This window comes from Natator depressus, chromosome 2, assembly GCF_965152275.1.
Source record: "Natator depressus isolate rNatDep1 chromosome 2, rNatDep2.hap1, whole genome shotgun sequence".
In the NCBI taxonomy this organism is placed as follows: Eukaryota; Metazoa; Chordata; order Testudines; family Cheloniidae; genus Natator; species Natator depressus.
This window is the reverse complement of record NC_134235.1, coordinates 115,822,297-115,842,599: the sequence shown is the minus strand read 5'-3', so window position 1 is coordinate 115,842,599 and position 20,303 is coordinate 115,822,297.

Sequence of the window (20,303 nt, the reverse complement as noted above, 5' to 3'; positions counted from 1 at the left end):
TCATGGGATTTGTAGTTTGGGTTTCTCATGACCCTATAAGTGTTGATTACACCAGGAAGCACCTAATGCAGGGTAAACAGAATAGTTCCTTTCTTTTATTAGGTAGGTGTGTGATGCCATAAATTCCCACAGGGGAAATTTAGAAACCTGAATTCAGGTTATGGCGGAAAAAAATCTATTAAGTTAATTTTAAAAACATATCTACTTGTCATTTTGAAACTAGAATATGCATTCTGTTAGTGATTTGAGATCTCATCAGTTGGTTTAGATTTTTAAAAAGCATTCCTGTCCTCCTTTAAGGCATAAACTTATTGTCTGATGGGTTTCCACATTCTACCGATGAAGAAGTTCTTGAAGTTTCAGCATATACTAAGTACACTGGCTATGAACCTAGAAGAAAAACACAAAAAATGTTACTTTCTCAAAGAGTAAAAGGAATAGTATGCCATCACGCCTCCGAAAACTCGTAATAGAATCATAGACGTGTAGGACTAGAAGGGACCTAGTACAGTCCCCTGGCCTCAAGGCAGGACTACATAATAACTAGACCATTCCTGACAGGTGTTTGTCTAAGCTGTTCTTAAAAACCTCCAATGACAGAGATTCCACAACTTCCCTAGGCAATTTGTTCCTGTGCTTAACCACCCTGACACATAGGAAGTTTTTCCTAATGTCTAACCTAAACCTAACTTGCTGTAATTTAAGCCATTGCTTCTTGTCCTAGCCTCAGAGGTTAAGGAAAACATCCCAGGAGGGGATCCGTTCCCATGGAGTCCTATTGTATCAGTGAGGCTGGGTTTGGAGCAGGGCCAGCGCCTTCTGGGTCATGTCCCTAGGCAGGCCGGAGACACTGCTGAGGCCAGAGGGTGACTCCTGTCTGACGGAAGTGCAGAGACATCATCTTCGGGTTTTGTCTTGATCCCCACTGCCTGCCTCACCGCAGTCGGGCGATGCTGCGCTGCTCCGGGCTGGGGAAAGAGGGGGAGAGGGAGAGACCCTACAGAGCAAAGGGGAGCCAAAACTTCACTAAATCCATGATTCTGCTGGGCAAGCATCCCAGCTGCTGGTGGGAAGTTATCCAACCCTGCCTCTCCCAACAGGAGGCGCTGCAGGGCACAGTGCAGAAGCACTGGCTGTGAAGAGTTGTGAGCAGAGACACCCTCGCCTACAGGTGGAGTTGCCCTGGCTGTAGGTTGCGTGACAGAGATTCAGCGAGGGGAGCCCTGCTTTCTGTTATGTGGCAGCCCTGCCTGCCTCATGCCAGCAGGCAGCGGCTCAGGAGTGCCCACTGGGCAAGAGTTTGCCCCACTTTAGTGGTGAGCTGCCCCTACAGAGCCAACCTGTCCAGCACTAATCAGGGGTTAGTGCTTGTGCTGGCTGCTGAGGGAAAATGAAGCGAACTTGCATTGGGCTGGGCCCCTCTGCCAGGGCCCCTCATGCCACGCACTGTATTGTTCCATGCTGGGGGGATTAAAGCACTGGCAGAGCTGGGGCTTGGGCCCCTTCACCACCTTAGCAACTTCCTGCTCCTTCAACCCTTGTGTGTGGGAGAGTTTTATACTCCCTCCGCCCAGCCCAGAGCCTGGAAGTGGCGGTTGGGTTGTTGCACCGGGCTGCCCTCACCTTCCTGCGATCCTGCCAGAGCAGTAGATCCAGCTCCTGCTTTTCCAGGTGTCCCTTTCTGCCGGAGCTTTTCACAATGGCTTCTTGGAAAAACACTCAGAGGCTGACAAAGGGGAGAGAGAGGCAGGAGAGGCCTGCTTTCCTACTGCAGAGATTCCTAGCCAGGGGCTGTGGGGTACAGGGCTTGGTACATCTCTGGGCAACATCTGTGTGTCTGGGCAGGAAGGAGTCATTCTAGGGAACTTCCCCCCACCCCCAGAAATAAAAGAAAAGCCTGGTAGCTGCAGGCTTTAAACAGCTTTAAACAGCTTCCCGGGATGGTGGTAGACTTGGAGTGGTTCAGACAAGATTAGCTGTGTTTTCAAAAGACATGCTTTAATCCGTCTTCTTGGCAAAATTCTGTGGCTTGTATGTGCGAGCGTGGGGCTGGAGGGTCTGGGGTCCCTTCTGGTTGGAATCTGTGATTTCCTGTTCATCCCCTTCCTTCATGAGCCATGGGGAGAATGGGATTGCCCATATTGGCCTTAAAGTGCTCCCAACAGTTGCTGGTGTGCATTAGGATGATGAGCATAACCAAATTTGGGAATTGGTCCTGCTTTGAGCAGGGGATTGGACTAGGTGATCTCCTGAGGTCCCTTCCAACCCTGATATTATATATTATATATTGAACAGAACCGGACCCAGGACCGATCCTTGCGATCTGTTCGATATGCACTTCCAGCTCAACTATATACCCACTGACAATTACTCTCTTGGAATGGTTTTCCAACCGTTATGCACCCACCTTATAGTAGCGCCATATAGGCTGTATTTTCTTAGTTTGTTTATGAGACGGTGATACAAGACATCAAAACCTTTACTAAAGTCAGGATATACATCTACCACTTTCCACCTATCCACAAAGCTTGTTACCCTGTCAAAGAGTGCTGTTAGGTTGGTTTGACATGATTTGTTCTTGACAAATCCATGTTGACTGTTATTTATCGCTTTATTATCTTCTAGGTGTTTGCAGATTGATTGCTTATTTGCTCCATTATCTTTCCAGGTACTGGATGGTTCACATCAGTGGAGTTTTCGTATTTAGTTAACAGAATTACATATTATTTATCTGCACAGGTAATTTTAGGAAACTCTCATCATTGCACTATCATAGGAACATCTTCAGAAGTGGTAGCAATGGTGGGAGAGGGAGTATAGACAAGATTGAGGCATTCTATGGAATGAAAAAATATAGATGACGCCTACTAGGCAGGCCTAATACAAAAGGAAGAACATGGCATCTCCAAACTAAGTAAAATCAATGTGACTTGAGAGGAGGGTGAGAAAATTAGAAGAATCTTCAGCTTTTACCTTCTCTACAAATAATTTTAAAAAATCTTGAGGAAGAACCCAACAAGAGAGGCCATCGTTTGTAAGATTTTTGGGCCATATGAGCTGAAAAATTTCAATTTCAAGAAGGGACCATTAGATTGTTTAGTCTGATCTCCTGTATAATGCAGACCATTTAATTTCATCCAGTTACGTCTATGATGAGTCCAATAATTTGTGTTTGAATAAAGTATATCTTCTAGAAAGATACTCAGTCAGGATCTGAAAACATCAAGAGATTGAGAATTCTCTGCTTTGTTTGGTAGTTTGTTCCATTGGTCAGTCACCCTCACACTTAAAACATGTGTTCTTTATTTATAATTTGATTTTGCGTGGCTTTAACTTCCAGCCATTGGTTCTTCTTATGACTTTGTCCACTAGATATTTTCGCCAAACTCTACAGGGATTGAGCTGTGGAACCTTCTCAGGTCCCCTGCTTATCCCCCCTTCCCCAACTCCCTCAAATGACCACCACTTGCCTCTTCACTATTCTCAGCCTGTGGGGACACAGAGGGGACTCAGCTGGTAATTTACGAAGGACACACTCAAATTGTGGTGTTTGTGAGGGGGTATTGTAAACCTTTTTGTTTTTTATTACATAACATTGTTTATCCAATGGCTATGTGTATAACATATTACAATCATATTGCTAGAAACAAATTACCAAAATTAACAATATAATTCCAACAATAAATATGGATATTTATGAAAATTTATCAAGTCTCAAAGGTTTCTCAGATAGAATATAAGGGGGAGAATGAGGAGTACACTAATTACGGAGACATTTAGACATGAAGAAAATTGAAGATTTTGCTATTTATATGTAGTTATCTAACACTAAGCATTATCAGAAAAAATATTTGTGCTTTATTTCCCTCCCACACCCCTCTTCCCAGGAGAGAATACATTTAGAGAAAGGGCAGCACCTAACTATAATTTTAAGTAGTCTTGCAGGAACTTTGATAAATATTTGATGGGTCTGAGCAAACATCAAACATGCTTTTGTACCTGGCGCAGAACTGTAATAATCAATGTTTTCTCCCACAAGTAGAAGAGTTCAAATGGTAAATTTACTCTCCCATCTAAAATACATGACTGACCTACTTATTAAAATAACTACATCCCTGGAGGAAATAACAGCACTCCACAGAGATCAAAAGCCAAATCTCACTTGTTTGAAATGTCTGCGTATCTTGAGCAGTATTATACAGGTACCACTGTAAAATACACTTGTCATTGCTTCTACCTACACAGAATACTGCTCAAGTCAAAGGCGTCATAGAGCTACTTTCTAAATTATCTTTAGTCCATTGTGGTAAATTTTCTCTCACTTGTAGCTGTGCAATTCTATAAATAGAAGGCAGGAATATCAAAATGTGCTTTTTTTCCCAAACATAAAACATGAGTGGGTGTACTTTCAATTAAATAACCTAATTTTAGGAGAATGAAAGCTTTCAGTTGCCTCTTCTGCTTCATGAGCATAGTGGTGTGATTATCTCCAAGTGGTACCTATTATCTTTTAGTTCTCTATGGTAACTATACTTCTGGGTTGCAGAATTCACCTTCATCAACAATTAGGGAATGAATAAATAAATAAATGAAAATTCAACCCCTCTTTTTATCAGCATATTATCTAACTAAAGAACCAGCAGAGCTAGTTCATAATACCATGAGCCTATACCACAGCTAACTGTGAAAGCTGTTCCTTTGAGAGCAAAATGAAACTGTGACCCCTATAAAAAATTCAGAGGATTGCAGAACATAAAAGTGTAAACTGTGCTAACTGCAATGCATGTTGCCAGCTGTGTTTTTCTAATGCTGTGGGTATTGCTAAAAGCTTAGGAATGGGCTAATATGATGGTGTCAAGTAATTGTGAATATAAAAAACAGAATTCCTCAGTGGAGAGTAAGCAGTGGTCCATTTAATCCTTTGCAGTATTTCATTACTTATACATTATATTATTTAGTAAGTGTGCTTACCTTACCTTTAGCACATTTATTCTGTCTGTTCTCACAGCATCATATGGCAGAGTTTTTCACATCCAAATAATTCTTTAAGATTATCTTAATTAATTACTTTTATTACAATAGTGTCTGCAGGCCCCAACCAATGATTGGGGCCCCATTGTACTTGGCATGGTGCAAACAGAGAATAAAAGATGGTCCCTGCCCTAAAAAAAGTTACAATCTAAATTGAAGACAATAAAACCTTAATATCTACTATTAAACTTTTCTTCCTCCAGCTTCAGCTCATGACTTTACAGTTTAACTGTTCGTTGATGACAGAGCATACCATGCCCTTGTGCGTTCCATTAGGTACTTGAAAACCATAATGGCTAAGATTTTAAAATCCCAGCTAATTAAATCACCTTTCAATCTCTTTCTCTCTCTCTCTTTTTTCCCCTCAAACTATGTCTATTTAAGATTTTGAATCTTCTCTCACGAGACAGCCCTTACATACCATTAATTAATTGTGAAACACTTTTCTCTATTTTCTCTAATACCTGGAAATACATCTTTAAAGTTTTCCAAAATGTATATAACATCTCAGATGCAGAAAGGAAGCATGATCTAGTGGTTAACAACAGGACTAGGAGTCAGGAAAGCTAGGTTCTGTTCCTGGCTGTGCCATAGACTTGCTGTGTCACCTTAGCCAAAATTAAATCAAATGCAGCTGAATTTTCAAAAGTAGCCACAGATTTAGGATGTGTCAGTTTCTGTGTCCAGTTTGAGACACTTTGGATCTATTTTTTCATTAGAGTTGTGAGAGTTTAGTATTTCTGAAAAGCTGGCACAAGATTTCTCAAGTTGGGCTCCGAAAAACTGATCTACCTTAAATTCGTGCCCATTTTTGAAAATTTTGGCCTTAACCTCCTAGTAACTGTTTCCCTCTCTGTAAAATGGAGGTAATAATACTTACCTCACAGTGGTGCTGGTGAAATTCATTAATGTTTGTGAGTACTTTGAGAGCATCAACTGAATGATGCAAAGTGTTTTTATTGGGCCATATCCTGATATCACTGATCAGTCTTCCTTCAGGCAAAACTCATAGAGAAGCTAAGTAAGCTAAAGCTGAGTAAGGACTGAGTAGAAACCTCAGGATATGGCTGTTTATCAAGGAGCTTCATTTTCAGTTTTTATTTTGTTTAACATTTCCTGGGACTGTGTCAGTGTTTATCACAAAAATTAAAAAATGGGTGAAAACCAGTGCAAAAAATTAACCTCACAGTTTTATGGATAAATATCAGGGTTAATAATGGGGAATGGGAAGACAGAAAAAAAGCAACAGGTAGAGAAAAGTAAGAGTATTGAAAGTAAAAGCAGTTTAATGCCGTGGTTTATTTCATGAACTGTACATTAACAATATGTACACATATACACACACACATGCATGTGTATGTGTACTACATTGCCTTACTTTAACAGACAGCTTTGCACGTACACTTAGGCTAATTTATTATTACCTAATGGAATGTACTGGGTTTTCTCAACATAATTAGTATTTTCATGTACTGGAGTGGTCCAAAATTTGGGTGAAAATCAGTAAAAATGGAATAATAACTTTTGTAAAACCTGGGAATATTTTTAGGTAAAAATTGAAAATGAAGGACCTCACCCATTATTAAGTAAAGCTTTGATCCTGAGATGTGAGCAGTACCCACATCTATGACTGAGAGCAAGTTCTCAGAATCAGGCTTTAAATCCTGAACGCTTCTATGCAGCAAAGCACGTCAACCCAGTTTAACTGTAAATACGTGAGTTGTCCCATTTAATTTTAATAAAAAGAAAAGGAGTACTTGTGGCACCTTAGAGACTAACCAATTTATTTGAGCATAAGCTTTCGTGAGCTACAGCTCACTTCATCGGATGCTGTAGCTCACGAAAGCTTATGCTCAAATAAATTGGTTAGTCTCTAAGGTGCCAGAAGTACTCCTTTTCTTTTTGGGAATACAGACTAACACGGCTGTTACTCTGAAACCTTTAATTTTAATGGGATTACTGATGTGTTTAAAGTTAAGCACATGATTAAGTACCTTGCTGAATAGGAATGGGGTTATTCGGGTGTTTAAATGCTTTGTTGAATCAGGGCCTAAATTCTAAGGAAAGGACTCTACCCTGAAAGGTGCTGAGCACCCTAGATGTAATCTAGCAGGTTGAATTTTAATCACCTGACTATTCTATTGAAGTCAGTGGGAGTTTTGCCTGAGTAAGGACTTCAGGATTTTGGCCTATTTTTAAAATTCTAAATAATCAGAGTTATGCAGGATTTGGCATAGGCTTTGAAAATTTATAATAATAATTATAATATTTAATTAGAAATAATATTAAACATGAAAACAGTTAATAGAAAAATTGTATCAAATATATCTTGTTTTTAGCTGCCTGCAACATTTCCTTTGTTTTCAAGAAATGTTTAATTTGTTGTTTAAAGTTTGTAACCAGTTTTTATATGAAACTGGAAGGCAGATTTTTAATCTCTAAAGTTACATATAGATTCACAAGGCTAAATTTTACCCTTGAATATGCATGTGAGGCTCTCCTCTGAAGCCAGCGAGAGCCCTCCACACACATCTGTGTGGAGATTTTGGCTCCAAGATATTAACCTTTTTGTCAAATAAAAAGGTGTTGTTACACCTAGTTTAAACTCGATACAATCTGAAATAGCTAGAAATTTCATCGCCTGAAATGTAATATAATGGAACACTAATTCAATGTTTACTATTGCAGGAGTGTCAGCACCAATATAATGAAGGTATAGGACTCTCTAGAGAGGGCAGCGTGAGCTCATTTGGTAAGTTGCCTTAGGTTTATTGTTTGTCAAACAAGTCCCTAATGGCTGGCAATGCCCTCCTCTGAGTTTTATTGCCACTATATGTTAATGATGAGTCAAAGATGATTGTATTTTTTCAGCTGCATTTTTTATTGTTGCTCCTCCATTTAACTTGATGTGGTATATCTTCAGATTTTGTTTTTCTTTTCCACATATTTTCCAAATATACCTATTTGCTTGCACATTCCTCACATTCTACACTATAGACTTTGGTTGACCCAAGTTACATCCGCATAAAGATGTGTTAACTATATGTAAAGATGTGTTAACCCCCGGTGTAGACAGTGCTATGTCAATGGGAAGGCTTCTCCTGTCAAGATAGCTTTACCGCCTTTTGGGGAGGTGGAGTACCTACACCGATGGGAGAAGCTCTACCATCGGCCTAGATAGCGTCTTCACTAAAGGCACGGCTGCACTTGCTGATGTAGAGCGCTGTGAGTTAAACCAGCCCTTGGAGTGTGCAGTAGGGAAAGCGCTGGAGTGTGTTCACACTGTCAGATGCGAGTGCACATTTGTGGCACTTGCAGCGGCATTGGGAGCAGTGCATTATGGACAGCTATCCCACAGAGCCCCTCTTCCCATTCTGGCACTGTGGCTTGTGGGAAGGAGGGGGCGGGGCATTCTGGGTCCTGTCTCAATGCCCCGTGATGCATCGCTTTGCATCCCAGCAATCCCTGTGCTTCCATCCACATTTGCCGCCATCTTTCAACGTTTTTTGTACTGTGCGTTCTGTCTTCCCTTTCGGTCTGCAGGAATGGATCCCGAAGTGCTGAGGAATATGCTGATGGGTCTCGCCAGCGTGTCACGTTTGGCAGTTGAGTTACTCCTTAAGCTACAAACTGACAGTGAGGAGTCCGATGATGATGTTGATTCGCATAATGCATACACCACAAAATTGCTTGTGGCATTAACGGACATTCTCACCACCGTGGAATGCCACTTTTGGGCTCGGGAAACAAGCACTGAGTGGTGGGAGTCATGCAAGTCTGGGATGAGGAGCAGTGGCTGCAGAACTTTCGGATGAGAACAGCCACTTTCCTGGGACTGAGTGATGAGCTCACCCCCACCCTGCGGCACAAGGACACGAGATTGAGAGCTGCCCTGCCCGTGGAGAAGCGGGTGGCTATTGCAATCTGGAAGCTGGCAACTCCAGACAGCTACCAATCGGTCACTAACCAATTTGGAGTGGGAAAGTCGACCATTGGAATTGTGTTGATGCAAGTTTGCAGGGTCATTAATCGCATCCTGCTCAGAAGAACCATGACTCTAGGTAACGTGCGTGACATTGTGGCTGGCTTTGCACAAATGGGTTTCCCTAACTGAGGAGGGGTGATAGATGGCACGCATATTCCAATTCTGGCACCAGCCCACCTAGCCTCCGAGTACGTTAATCAGAAGGGCTATTTCTCTATGGTTCTCCAGGCGCTTGTGGATCACCGTGGGCATTTCAAATGAAGGCTGGCCCGGAAAGGTGCATGACACACACATCTTTTGGAACACTGGCCTGTTCAGGAAGCTGCAAGCCGGGACTTTTTTCCCAGACCAGAAGATCACTATAGGGGAAGTTGAAGTGCCCCTTGTGATCCTTGGAGACCCTGCTTACCCTTTAATGCCGTGGCTCATGAAACCCTACACAGAGAGCCTTGACAGCAGCAAGGAGTGGTTCAACAACAGGCTGAGCCAGTGCAGAATGGCTGTGGAGTGTGCTTTTGGCCGTTTAAAGGGCCGCTGGTGCTCTCTGTATGGGAAGCTGGACCTGGCCGATGACAGCATCCCCACGGTTATATCCACGTGCTGTACCGTCCATAACATTTGTGAAGGGAAGGGTGAAAGATTCACTCACGGATGGAACTCAGAGGTTCAACATCTGGAGGCTGAATTTGAACAGCCAGAGAGCAGGTCTATTAGAGGGGTCCAGTGCGGGGCTGCAAGGATTAGGGATGCCTTGAGGGAGCAATTTGAGGCTGAAAGCCACCAGTAATGTTTGGTGCCCTGCACAGAAGTGAAGAGCAATGGTTCCAATGTTAGTAGGAATCTGTGTTTTCTGCACTGACTTGCAGTGCCTGTTGCTTTCCTGGGCTAAGGTATCTTTTACTTAATGCAATAATAAAGAATGTTTTCAAAGCCAAAAAATCCATTTATTGAAAAGAAACACAACTGCTTGGGAAAGGGCAAGGGGGGGGGTAGGGGGGGGAACGGTTCAATCACAGATTTGCGTATGTCCTGTTATCATACTCAGCCTTCCTGTCTGGAGTGCCATCCAATGAGTGCTGCACTTCAGGCTGGCTAAAATACATGGTGATGGGGGTTGAGTGCAATGGGTAAGGGTCATAGTTTGCAGGGCTGGGTGGTGAAGCTACAGGTGTTGGAGGCAGCTGGTGGCAATAAGAACCTGGATGTGGGGGAAAGTGGGTTGGAGGTGACATGGGGGCACCAGGGAAAGAGTTTTGGGACAAGGGCTGCAGGGGGGCAGGCGCGGAAATGCTCCGCCTGCATTGCTACGAGCACCTGTATCAAGTATGCTTGGCGCTCCATAATGCTTATCAGCCACTCCGTGCTTTGGTGCCGGTGATCGGCATTCTGCTGGTGGACCTTCCTTTCACTCTCCCGCCACTCCTGCACTTTTTGATTTTCATTAAGGGAGTGATGCATTACTTCATGCAGCATGTCCTCTTTGCATCTATGTGGCCGCTTCCTAATCCTTTGGAGTCTTTTGGCCGGTGATAACAAGGACGGCTGAGATCTCAAGGTTGCAGCTGTAAAGCCAAAATGCAACACTTAACAGAGGCAGCATTGTTCACACCAGACAGAGCAATGATTCCCCCAAACTTAAAGACAAGCACAGTCTACACAATAGCAGAATTTGCCCATCCCAAAGCGAGCGCACATAACCCACAGGAGCCCCAAAATGGTGAGTAAGCACAGGGGCAAGGGGGACTGATTGCTTCATGGCCCTACTGTTCTCTGGGTTCTGTGCCTTGGGGAGAGCCAACAGTTGCAGGGGGCCCCTATACTGAACACTGTCCCCACATTTTCCACAGGAGTTCATCCTGGAAGATATCTCGCTGCTGAGGGTGACCTGGGAAGCAAGGGAGGGTCTTCTACTGCAATGCAGCTTCCGCCCTGGCCCATATGCAGCTTGCCTGTGTGCAGCAATGGTTCCCCCGCCCCTCTCAGCACAGTGGCGCGGACATGTTAGCCTGACTGGGACAAGGAGCACAGTAGCTCTGCCAAGGAACCTACGCAAGCACATTGCCCAGTTTCTGCATGAGACCTTTGAAGAGATCACTGAGGCCAATTACCACAATGTGAGAGAGCACATCAATGCCCTATTCCGCATCTAGGCATGCATGCAGCCCTAACCCTCTTCGCCCCAAGAGCCCGCACCAAACAACTTCCTTCCCAAAATAAAAGCCGCTTACTGGGCACTTCCTCTGGTGTTTGTCCTTCCCCAGGCACCATCCGCTGCGACTGGCTACCTTCCTCCTGGCTTGAGAACAGCTCCTGGCTGCATGAATCTAGGGATTCTGGGGTGTCTCCCTCCTCCTCAGCACCCTCGCTCCCGCTTTCCTCCTCCTCCTCCTCCTGCCTTGTTGAACTGGGCTCTGAAGTGTCCATGGTGGTCCTCAGAGTGGAGGTGGGGTCGCCCCCAAGTATTGTGTCCAGCTCTTTGTCGAAATGGCAGGTTTGCCTCGCGGGCTTTGTGGTAGGCATTCCACAGCTCCTTCACTTTAACCCTGCACTGCAGTGCGTCCCGGTCATGGCCCCTTTCCATCATGTCCCTTGATATCTGCCCAAAGGTATCATAATTCCTACAGCTGGAGCGCAGCTGGGACTGGACAGCTTCCTTCCCGCAAACGCTGATGAGGTCCAGCACCTCACCATTGCTCCATACTGGGGATTGCCTGGCGCGTGGGGACATGGTCACCTGGAAAGATTCGCTGAGAGCACTCCACGCCTTGCTGAGCAAACAGGAAGGGGATTTTCAAAATTCCCAGAGAATTTAAATGGCAGGTCTGATGGTTGGTCACCTGAGGGCAGGGCAGTAGAGTTCAAAGTGATGGCCAAAGTGGCTAGAACAGGCATTGTGGGACACTTCTGGAGGCCGATCAGAGTGCATAATAGACCAGGGCATCCACACTGGCACCACAGCACTCCAGCCGGGGCGCAGCAAGCGTTATGCTTTTCATTGAGATGGATTACCAGGAGCGCTCTAGCCGCAGAGTCTGGGTGCGCTACGTGCCTTGCCAGTGTGGACCTGTCGTGAGTTAGGGCGCCTGGGCTGCTTTAATGCGCTCTAACTCGCAAGTGTAGCCAAGCCCATATACATCTGCCCAAAGCAAGTGGTGGTAAAAATGCATGAACTGTCAACATATTTATTTATTTATATATTGGTTAATAAAAGACCCGCATCCTGCAATATATTCCATACGGGCAGACCCCTGTAACCATACAGAGCCGCATTTGCTTTAATAAGTCTCTGCACAATGGAAATGAGTCAGCCCACTTGAAGCAGCTTACAGTATCAGGGCCCTAATGTGCGATATAGTTTACTCAAAAGTTAAATCATATGCAATGTGTTGGGATGTCCACTCCATACAAGGCCTGAAGGGGTAAATTAGGCCAATTAACCTTAGGCTGCACCTGGAGAAAACCTAGGGAGTGCGAGTACCTAATTCCAGATGAAGTCCAGCTGGGGAGAGGAGCTACACAGGATCTATAAAGAGAAGAAGTTGGCAGGCTGGGGGAAGAAACCTGCAGTTGCACTCCCTGATATAATGGGGAAGATCAGGCAGCTGTAAAGGGAGAGTAGGATGCAATCCAGGAAGGAGCAGTAAGGATTGGGAGAATAAAAGTCCAGAGCTACTGGGTTGAGGGTCCCTGGACTGGAACCCGATGTAGAGGGTGGGTCTAGGTTCCCTAGTAGCCCCTGGGGACGTGGCACAAGCCATGCAGAGGACAGCAGACTGCCTGGGAGTCCTGGAAAGAGTTTGTTACATGCCCCCAGAAGGGGAAACAAATGTGGTCACCTGGCCAGAGGGCCAAGTCACAAAGAGGGAGCCCCTTAAGTGGCAAATGGTGTGAGGACGGGTAGGAGGAGGTGCCATTAGTGAGTGGACTCCGTGACATGCAGGTTCTCCTATCACACTGATTTAAAGGGGGTTATATCATACATGTTATGGGTCATAGGGTTTTAGTTAGGGACTTAGCAAAGATAATACTGATATGTACAGGTAATAGGGAGGAAGAGTAGTCTAGTGGTTATGGCATTAGCCTGAGACTTCGGAGACTAGAATGCAATTCCTTGCTCTGTCACAGACCTTGGGCAAATCGCAGATGGCCAGGAAGGTGCTTTGGTGCCTAAAGATGCAGATAGAAGCCTAGTGGGATTTTCAAAAGTACCTAAATGCCTAACTTACAATATTTTTTGTTGGGGAATTTTCTAGTTTTTCAAAAATAAAGATTAGTTTGTCACAAAAACTTTTTGTGTGAGGCTAACATTTTTCAAACCTAAAATTAAGCACCATCTTTTCCTTTTTCTCTGAATTGTGTTCTTCCCTTCTCCTTTGTTTGTCATCTTCTCATCACCAACAATCTCCTCCTCCTTCCCAATCCTCCTTGCTTCTCTTCCTTAAATTACTTCCTTAATCTTTTTCTTTTACACCATACACCTTAAATCTATCCCAGTGCAAGTAACCCTCCAAAACCATCTCACCCGTAACCTACACATTGAGAAAGCTGTCTTAAGCGATTATCTCCTCGCACCTCAAAGTCAGGATGTGTGGAGTGCCCTTCAAATTGTTTTTCAGAATCTCAGCTTTTAGGGTTTGTTTTTTTAAAGTGAGACTCTGGCTGTCACGATTGCGGAGAAAATCTTCAAAATGTGAAGAAAGTGTAACAGATGCAGAGACATCTCCCTGAGTTTGCAGAGAGTCTGAAAAATAGCTTTGATGTGTGAACTTCCCCAACTATTTCAGTAGGTGCTAACTAGGTTGCTAGTGACAATGTTATAACAGTCAACATTGGTATTCCCTTCTCATCAAAGCATGTAGGAAAGAAGAGGAAAGTGTTATATTATGATAACCTACATCAGCATTTCTCAAAAGGTGTTGGCAAGTGAAGGACTAGCCAGGGTTGTGTGGCAGAGGTATACATTAAAATATGTAGGCCTTTAACCACACACAATGGGACACGGTTGGTTTCATTTTCCCAACTGCAGGGAGGCTCAGCTTTCAAGGGATTTGGGAATCACTGACTTAAGGGGTTTCAATCATAGAATCATAGAACTGGAAGGGGCCTCAAGAGGTCATCTAGTCCAGTCCCCTGCACTCGTGGCAGGACTAATTATCTAAACCACTCCTGACAGGTGTTTGTCTAACCTGCTCTTTAAAATCTCCAATGATGGAGATTCCACAACCTCCCTAGGCAATTTATTTCAGTGCTTAACCACCCTGACAGTTAGGAAGTTTTTCCTAATGTCCAATCTAAACCTCCCTTGCTGCAATTTAAGCCCATTGCTTCTTGTCCTATCCTCAGAGGTGAAAAAGAAAAATTGTTCTTCTTCCTCCTTGTAACAACCTTTTACATACTTGAAAACTGTTATCATGTCCCCTCTTTGTCTTCTCTTTTCCAGACTAAACAAACCCATTTTTTTCAATCTTCCCGCATAGGTCATGTTTTCTAGACCTTTAATCATTTTTGTCACTCTTCTCTGGACTCTCTTCAATTTATTCACATCCTTCCTGAAATGTGGCACCCAGAACTGGACACAATACTCCAGTTGAGGCCCAATCTGAGTGGAGTAGAGCGGAAGAATTGCTTCTCGTGTCTTGCTTACAACACTCCTGCTAATACATATCAGACTGATGTTTGCTTTTTTGCAAAAGTGTTACACTGTTGACTCATCATTTAGCTTTTGATCCACTATGACCCCCAGATCCCTTTCCGCAGTACTCCTTCCTAGGCAGTCATTTCCCATTTTGTATATGTGCAACTGATTGTTCCTTCCTCAGTGGAGTGCTTTGCATTTTTGCTTATTGAATTTCATCCTATTTACTTCAGATCATTTCTCCAGTTTGTCCAGATCATTTTGAATTTTAATCCTATCCTCCAAAGCACTTGCAACCCCTCCCAGCTTGGTATCATCCACAGAGTGTATAAGTGTACTCTGTATGCCATCATCTAAATCATTGGTGAAGATATTGAAGAGAACCGGACCCAGAACTGATCCCTGCGGGACCCCACTTGTTATGCCCTTCCAGCATGACTGTGAACCACTGATAACTACTCTCTGGGAATGGTTTTCCAACCAGTTTTGCACTCACCTTATAGTAGCTCCATCTAGGTTGCATTTCCCTGGTTTGTTTATGAGAAGGTCACACGAGACAATATCAAAAGCTTCACTAAAGTCAAGATATGCCACGTCTACCCCTTCCCCCCATCCACAAGGCTTGTTACCCTGTCAAAGAAAGCTATCAGGTTGGTTTGACACGATTTGTTTTTGACAAATCCATGCTGACTCTTACTTCTCACCTTATTATCTTCTAGATGTTTGCAAATTGATTGCTTAATTATTTGCTCCATTATCTTTCCCGGTACAGAAGTTAAGCTGACTGGTCTGTAATTCCCTGGGTTGTCCTTATTTCCCTTTTTATAGACGGGCACTATATTTGCCCTGTCTTCTGGAATCTCTCCTGTCTTCCATGACTTCTCGAAGATAATTGCTAACGACTCAGATATCTTCTCAGTCAGCTCCTTGAGTATTCTAGGATCCATTTAATCAGGCTCTGGTGACTTGAAGACATCTAATTTGTCCAAGTAATTTTTAACTTGTTCTTTCCCTATTTTAGCCTCTTCTGATCCTACCTCATTTTCACTGGCATTCACTACATTAGGCATAACTACAGATCACCAATAGACTGTACAAACAGGAGGAGGGAGGTTGGTGGGAGCTTTTCATCAGCTTTCATGGTAGAGGGCCCTTAGAAGTCAGATCATTTTACTCCAGGCCACAGGTAGAGAAGAGAGAGGTTGCAGAAGATCATAGCTCAGGGAGTGCCATAAGGCCATGCCTTGCCCTCAGCCTGTAGGCTGGATGGTGAGGCCAAGTCCAAGATATAATGAGGAGAGAGATAGTTCAGTGATAGCTGCTACTAGTTAGGTACTTTGGATATTGCTTTATAAACCTAAACAAACCTGTTTCAGCCTCCGGATAGACACTCTGCAACAGAGCACCACCCTGAAAGGGGCACTGTTACCTTCTGACAGCGGAGATGTGTAACAGGGTGCTGGCCAGGAGGCCCTGAGCCAGGCCCCTGTTAGCCCAGCTCCAATTAAAAAGGATTAATTGGGGCTGGCTGAGTATGCCATGCCTAACTGGTGAAAGAGGAGCACCTGCGGGCCTTATTAGCCAGGGAGCTATATGAAATGAAGGGAAGGGAAGGGAAGGGTAGGGTAGGGTAGGGTAGGGTCGGGTCGGGTCGGGTCGGGTCGGGTCAGGTCACAGGCTGTGCATCCCTGTTGGTTGGAGAAGTTAGCTGTCCCCCAGGTTGCTGGTTTACAACTGTCTGTAAATAGAAGGTGTAGGAGGTGACATTGTTAATAAAAGAAGCATTGGTGATTGCACTTGGAGGAGGTCTCTGAGGGCAAGCAAAGGCCTCGTTACAAGATGTCATGTGACATATGACAAAGCTGGAATAGAGAATGCATCCATCCATACAAAGATCAGCCCTGCCATCTATGCAGTCATCCACCCCACCTGTCAAAGGGCCAGTTGCCCAGGCTAGGCCTAACTTTATAACCAATATAAATAAGAAGGAAACAAATACAAAATGTAAATTACAACTCCCTCAGAGAAATAGATAAGTTTAATTTTCACTCTTGGTTGCTATCAACCTTATCCAAACATCCTTCTGAAAAGTCCCACTAGGAAAAAAAAATCCCTGGGCACATGCTTCCCCTGCTGTCAGCTTCTTGTTGAAAAGCAGCATCTTGTTTGCCTAAGTGAAAGAAAATAAGATAAAGATACAATAAAAATGTGACAGTTGCAATACTTAGAAAACAAAGAATAGAAAATGACAAAGCTCTAATTCACTGTTCTTATAAATAACTAACTAACAATCTACTCTGTGTTGCATTCAGAACTATCGCTTTTGGGATATTGCAATTGAAGTCTTTTCTATTGTACCTTTTGTTTCTTCATGCCTTTCAGTAAAGAGAGGCCAGCTAGCTCTGGGCCAAACTCTCCACTCTGTTACAGGGATGCAGTCCTGCTGAAGTCAAGAGGATTACATCACTGTAACTGAGATGAGAATTTGGGTACTGTGTGGCTGTAGAGCTAACTGGTGCAGTCTGGAGCAGGGTACTTGAGGCAGAAAGAATTCTGGCCTTTATAGTAATTGGCTTGTATTTTTATGTGGCTGGATGAAAATAAAGGCAGTTTACTGTCTACTCAAAGAGGAGGTGCAGGCTGCATGGCGCAGATGACGTGTGTCCAGCTATCATAGATTAGTTTCATAGAATATCATAGAATTAGCTGGAGGATGGCACACCACCACCTGATGCACATATTCATCCACCCACCCCATGCACCGCAACCAACACTACCAATCTTATTCACTCACTCCCACAAGGGTGCCTTGTGTCAAGACTAAAACTTGATAAAATAATCAGTGTTATAGAAATAGCAAGTAGTGGAACCTTATTCCTTTTCTCTTTGGACAGCCCCAATCATCTTCTACTTTAGTGGAAGCACAATAGATTTATCTCCACCATATTCACTGGAGGCCACTTTCTTGTCCCTGTTTAAAGTATTTTTCCTGAATACAGATGATACGCGATATGTGCCTTAACACTACAATACTATTGGTCTCAGCCTGTTTCAGGTATAGTAAACTTCTCAAGAGAATTAAACTGGTTTATTTTGGGGGACCTTGGATATATGTGTTGTGGGGCTTGAACATATGAACATAAGACCGGCCATATTGGGTCAGACCAATAGTCGATCTAGCCCAGTATCCTGTCTTCCAGTAGTGGCCAATGTCAGATATTTCAGAGGGAATGAAAAGAACAGGAAATCATCAAGTGATCCATCCCCTGTTGTCCATTCCCAGCTTCTGGCAAACAGAGACTAGCAACACTCAGAGCATGCGGTGGCATCCCTGACCATCTTGGCTAATATCCACTGATGGACCTGTCCTCCTTGGATTTGTTTATAGTTAATATTTAATACACAATCAGAGTGTCACTCTAAAACAATGCTTGATGTACACAGCTATATTAATGCCTACAGAATTTTTATGTATAACTCCACTTCATATCAGGACCTAGAGCAGTGGTTCTCAAAGCCAGTCCGCTGCTTGTTCAGGGAAAGCCCCTGGCGCACCGGACCGGTTTGTTTACCTGCCGCGTCCACAGGTTCGGCCGATCGCGGCTCCAAAGTTTGCCGCTCCAGGCCAATGGGGGCTGTGGGAAGCGGCGCAGGCCAAGGGACCTGCTGGCTGCCCTTCCCGCAGCCCCCATTGGCCTTGAGCAGCAAACCACAGCCAGTGGGAGCCGCGATCGGCCGAACCTGCGGATGCGGCAGGTAAACAAACCGGTCCGGCGCGCCAGGGGCTTTTCCTGAACAAGAGGCGGACCGGCTTTGAGAACCACTGACCTAGAGAACATCAGCATAAGTAATCAAAGTTACTAGTATAACATCTCTGAGATTCACATTAGCACACTTAACTGTGTTATTGAAAGAAAAATTTCAAAGTTCCTGCAATTAAAAGCTAGCTTCATTATCGACTGAATATATCATAGGATGGTACACTTAAACAGTATGTCAAGTTTGAAAATAAGTTATCCTTTTGCAAAGTAAAATACAATACCACATAGAAGCACAAGGGAGTTAAATGTTAGCTCGTCTCTGACTAATTCCTAGTGAACAGGTGTCCAAATCACACCTTGTCATCACAAATTGTCATCCTTGTTGACAGTCTCAGTAGAGAGGCAAAGTATTGAATGGACATGGAGAATGAACTGTACTCTCACCCCTACACAGGGGAAAGAGAATGAGAGGTGCAGCTGTTCAAAGAAAGGAAAGGAGAGGGGAAAATGCTCAACACATGAGAGTTGAAAAGGTCTGATTATGAATAGAAGGGGTTAAGCGTGGCAGGAGAGAGACAAAGGATGAAATGAAAGAAGGGAATAAGTAAGAAAAGACAGTGAAATTAATTCATTCATGTGCCTTTATTTTATGTTTTTTTGTTTTTTGTTTTGCTTGGTGCAGTATTTGCAATAAATTTAGCCTAGCACCTTCTTCTGTTTGTGTCACAAAGAAATATTTATTTATTCTTTTTTTTTTCTAAATGACTTCAGTGTTGTCTGGGAACATATTTCAGACTCTGGATGGCTTGCAAACTATTTGACACGAATATTGCTTTGAATGCTTTGTGTTCATAGTATGTTATTCCTGCTCTGTGATTGGTCACCTTGTTATCTGTGGCTAAGTACTACATTCTATACCCAAACACTGTAACTAGTCCAGACTAGGATATAAAGGCATATTCTAACACCACCTATCTAACATGTTCTAAAAGTCTAGTGTGGGCAAGACACTGTAGACTTTAATGTGTGCTCACCAGGCTTAGCTGAAGCATTCCTTATCACATGTCAAAGTCTACACTGCCTTGTCTACACTTGACTGTTAGAACATGTTAGTTAGGAGGTGTTCTAATGCCATATCTTTAACAAGACAAACCCACAGACAGAAGGGGCCTTTGTAGACTCCATCCCTCCTTGTTTTGAGATTTATTGCTTGATATTAAATATAAATGTATATGCGTAACTATGCATGGGCCTCTGTACAAGTAGCTGGACTCCACTTACACTGCATCCCATGAAGCAGATGGCAGCCTACAATAATACCTAGTTCTTATATAGTGCTTTTAATCAGTAGATTTCAAAGTGCTTTACAGAGTAATGAATAAAGAAATAAATAAAATGAGTTGGTTAACTTTTGGAGGCAGGGGCCTTGTCTAGACTTCAACTTTCAGTCATGTTGTCACATATGTTCAGTAATATGATTGTGCTAATGTAGGCAACTTCACAAATGTTTGTGCCTGGGAGTGGTTTACCCTAGGCTGAGCCTGGAACAAATCTTTGTGAAGGCTGGGTGTGTTCAGTTCTATGGCAGAGGTCTCAAGCACGTGGCCCGCGGAGTTATTTCCTGCAGCCCACCATAGGCGCCGACTCCACCGGCAGCCAAGCTCCCCTCACTCCCTGCCTCCCCTCCCAAGCATGCTGCCCCCCTGCTCCTCCGCCTACCTCCCAGTGCTTCCAGCCTCCAAACAGCTGTTTGGCAGTGCTTAGGACTTTACAGGAAGGAGAGGGGAGGAGCTAGGATGCGGTGTGCTCAGGGGAGGAGGTGGAGAAGAGGCGGGACCAGGGCAGGGATTTGGGCAAAAGAGTAAACAGTATAAAACTAACAAGGTACTGT